The following is a 4,734-nucleotide window of genomic DNA, read 5'->3' on the forward strand; positions in this document are numbered from 1 at the left end:
GTACCCTCAAAACTGTTTAATAAAAACTATCAACTACAGACGCCGTAATTTATGTTTGTTCATAGACACAGTTGTTTGCTCATAGACAAAGCAGTTTAAATAAAACTATGAAAGGTAACCAGGGCTGTCACTTCTATTTTTATTATTAATGTCTGACCTCACTGGCCCGTTTCCAGGATTCTTGAGAACCGGTATAAGACGCGTTTTTTGGGGTCGTAGAGGAGAATGTGTGGGCTGATCAGAGACCAAGAAGGCCCTCTGAAACTACAGAAGTTTAGCATGTAAATGATGAATTTCATATTTTTTCTTGATTTTTAATACAATTTTTGGGTGTGCTTTGGTTTATCAAATGGGGGTTTGACCGAACCGTAGAAACCCCATTACGGCCCTGCCCCCAACATCTGCTTTCTTATCAACACTGTCAAAATGATATCTCATTTTTTAAAATTTCGCCCCGTTTATCATCCAATTATTTTACAGGCTATAGGCGTAAAATATTTTCACTAGACGTAATTTTTGTTGTACTGGCATTAAGAATAAACAACTCAAAGCCAGGGACGTAACTAGTTTCGAGGGTCCCAGGTTCAAGAGTACCGCCGGGCCCTTGACGCATATAAATTAACAATCACTACTAATACCATCCACCGCCGAACCCATGAAATTGAGTATTGTACAATTTATTATTTTTCATATAAAGTAATGATCCGCCGGGCACCATCCTGAATCTTAGTCTTCGGGGCAGGAATATTGATTACTAATATAATGTATTATTATGTATACTGTATACCGTATATCGTATTTTTACTAAATTAATCTAGAGCTGTTCCCATCGAACATTATTATTTTGGAGTCTAGTTTTGGGGACGGATACGGTAATGTTTATTATTGGAAGTGAATGTACCAATACTGTATCATTTCATCTCCACACTAGAATTACTACAATCTACAGAAGAAAATGAACTACAATAAATCTTAATCAATTATTTTCGAATTTGGAGTAAAAGACAGTCTGGTGGTATGATTTTATCTTGTCTAATTAATTCTGCTTGAGATATTAACAACTTGAGCTTGAGATAGGGCCTGAAAGCGTAAGTCTCATGTCATATAAATACACTCTGACCATGGAGGACATTTCCTCCATGCTCTGACTAATGCAGGCTAAAGTGAAGTGAGTCTAAGCCGGGAATTAATGAGCTTTAAAGGTACCCTGTCCGGGGTACAGTGACCAACGCCCCACTGCAAACGTTACCGGTAAAGTCTTTACATAAGAGGAAAAAGAAAGGACAGTTTTGCTGACAAGCATTTGTATTGGTCAGGCTTTTATGCATGCATAGATGACGACCTGTTTCACTAAGATTTCCATCCATCACGATATAGCGTCGTTTGAACGACAATTTTTACAAATAGGATAGGGGCCTGGGCATGTATAATTTATTATTTTAAAGTTTTTATTCATGCATTGCTTTATTGATTAACCAATATTTTTCTATGTATTGCTTTCTTAGATTTTATTTTATAAGTAGCGGGCCCCACCACAGCTAGGCATAGTGATTATTGTTGACAATTGATGTGCAATATTATATAAAGATATATTCTATCAGTCATAGAATTTTATTTATATGCATTGCTTTATTAGATTTTTTTTATAAGGAAGCGGGGCCTTTATAATAGATCGGGACCCCTAGAGATTGGGGCCCAGTTTCAATAAACCTGCTGAACATGTAGTCCAGCAAACTTTGGTTGGTTGCATTTTTTTTTGCTATATTTAAAAAAAAATTGACATGATGTAGAGTAGACATAGATAAATCAAAAAAGTATGTGCAACATTTTTTTTTTCATACGTAAGGGGGGTTTGCCAGCAGTTTCAAAATGGCCGCCAATTTTTCCTAAAATTGTCACTAATATTGTGAATTTATGTCATTAAAATGCAGTATTCAATTGGAAATCCATAACGATGACAACAATAGTTAACTAAATATTGTACACATTTTTGAGATTTTACAATTTAAAATGGCTGCCATTTTCCATTGTTTTAGCTTTTTAGCATACATATTAATATAACAATAACCGACCTGTACAAAAACGTGTAATAGAGCTAGTTATATGCAATTGCCATATGGTATTATGATTATTACCCTAATATATATATGATATATATATATAATATATATATATATAATATATATATATGATATATATATATGTATATATATGTATATATGTATATATACATAATATCTATATCATATATATATATAAGTATATATGTATATATATTTATATATGTATATATGATATATATATACATAATATGTACATATGATATATATACATATATATATATTATATACATATATACATATACATATATATATGTATACATATTTATATATAATGTGTGGGTGTTTGTGTTAGTATTATGTAACCATATTACATACTGTATTTATTTATTTATTTTATTTTTATTTATTTATTCTTTATACTGGGTTACCTCTTCAGTAAAAAGTTACGGTTCTCCCAGAGGGCCCAGTACACAAAAAACATGAAAATTGCAAGAGAAACAACACAGAACATAAAAAAACCAAAAAAACAAACAAACACGAAAGAAGTAAAAAATTACATCCCCCCCCCCCGCATTCCAAATTCGAGAACCCCTAAAAGTAAAAATTCTTCTACCAGATTCAGGTCTGACTTTAGGCAAAATTAAATTTCCCTCAGAACTGGATCTGGTAGAATAGTTATGAACACTGTCAACTGAGGTGAAAGTGTTTTGGAGAGAAGGGACTCTGCCACTCAAGTATTTGTTAACAAGGGTGACTAAATGGTTATTTCTCCTTTCGTTAAGAAATGACCAACCAAGAGAAGTATGTAATTGAATTAAATTTGTTCGGTGATCAGCCATAAATATAACACGTGCTGCTCTATTCTGTAATTTCTGTAATTTGTCTAATAAACCCTTTCCACAATTTCCCCAAACAGAATCACAATAATAAAATAAAGGTAATATGAGAGATGTGTAACTGCGAAGCGGAATGGAGTTTCTGCAACAACTTTCCATTGTTGCCTAGTGTTTCTGATTTATCAGACAGTGACAGTGATGAAGAAAGTGATAATGAACATTAGCATATTACAAACTCACTGATGTAGGTAAATATAAGTAAATCACAAACACACACCCACACAATCGTCGTCGTGAAATCGAAAGCTCCCTAGCTGTCTCTTATACACATCTAGATGTGCATATATATATATATCACATATATATTATGGTAATAACCATTAACAGCATATGGCAATTGCATATAACTAGCTCCATCACACGTTTTTGTTTTACAGTACAGATCGGTTATTATTATATTAATATAGGCCTACGTATGCTAAAAAGCTAAAATAATGGAAAATGGCAGCCATTTTAAATTGTAATAGCTCAAAAATGTGTACAATATTTAGTTAACTGTTGTTGTCATTGTTGTGGATTTCCTATTGAATACTGCATTTTAATGACATAAATTTACAATATTAGTGACAATTTTAGGAAAAATTGGCGGCCATTTTGAAACTGCTGGCAACCCCCCTTACGTATGAAAAAAAAAAAATGTTGCACATACTTTTTTGATTTATCTATGTCTACTCTACATCATATCCAATTTTTAAAAAATATAGCAAAAAAAATGCAACCTCTGATATTGCTACATTTCGGATTAATGGACTAATGTGGTAGTTACGCCACTGCTCAAAGCAACTCTAATGTTTAAAAATTACTGAAGTAAGGTCCAGTCGATCCAATTACTGTAATTTATTGAGATTACAATTCCAGTATTGACTGTATTTCACGTTTGTTTTTAAAAATCTCTTATTTTCCATTGTAATTAAGTTCGTCCTTCAAAAACACAGTATTCATTTAAATTACATATCAACATAATTATCGATGGCTATTCATTTTTCATAAAAAGACAACATGTTCAGAGTGTCGAACACTTTCCGCTGCAAATTGTATGGGAAATTAATCCTTTTGATCATACCGACGTTTTAATATATAACGAACGATGGTGCAATTAGTAGGCCTTCAACAGTCTGCCGAATTTTTATCGGAAAGCATAGAAATATTTTTGTTATAAATTGTTCGGCCAACTCTGTCACTTCATTGTGTTACCGATCTTAAGGACGTGATATTAGTACAGTGTAGAATCATTTATTTAATATAGGCTATCAGTGGTAGACCTAAACTGTAAAAATAGTATAAAAAGGAGGGCTTGAGAGTGAAAACAAACGAGCCCCCAATTCGACTGGATTATTCGACATGAAAACTGTACACCAAATCCGGACGGTAGGCCTACTATCTTTAAAAACAGTTTTCAAAAAGTTTACTTGGATAACATAAACACTCTATATTATTGATCGGACAGTCCGACACATACACATTGTATTGTGTAAAAATAATCTTACTATAGTATAATTATTATTGATTTAAAATAAACGAGCGTTTTATACCGTACTGTACTGATTTAATATTGTACTGTAATGTGCTACTGTAAAACCTCGAATAGAAGCTAATCTCCAGACGAAGCCCCTTCTTCTTGATTATAATGATAGCGTCAGTATCAATATTTATTCATTGTACTAGCATGGTTCTAAAAATTAAAACAAATATTAAACATAATTTCGAATTTCATAGTTAAAAATGTATAGTAGCAATTCCAAAATGTACAGCATTCATTTCAAAAAGAAGCCCAT

Source organism: Anneissia japonica, unplaced genomic scaffold (assembly GCF_011630105.1).
Source record: "Anneissia japonica isolate Jap-2015-1 unplaced genomic scaffold, ASM1163010v1 scaffold287708_len1499824_cov190, whole genome shotgun sequence".
Taxonomy (NCBI): Eukaryota; Metazoa; Echinodermata; class Crinoidea; order Comatulida; family Comatulidae; genus Anneissia; species Anneissia japonica.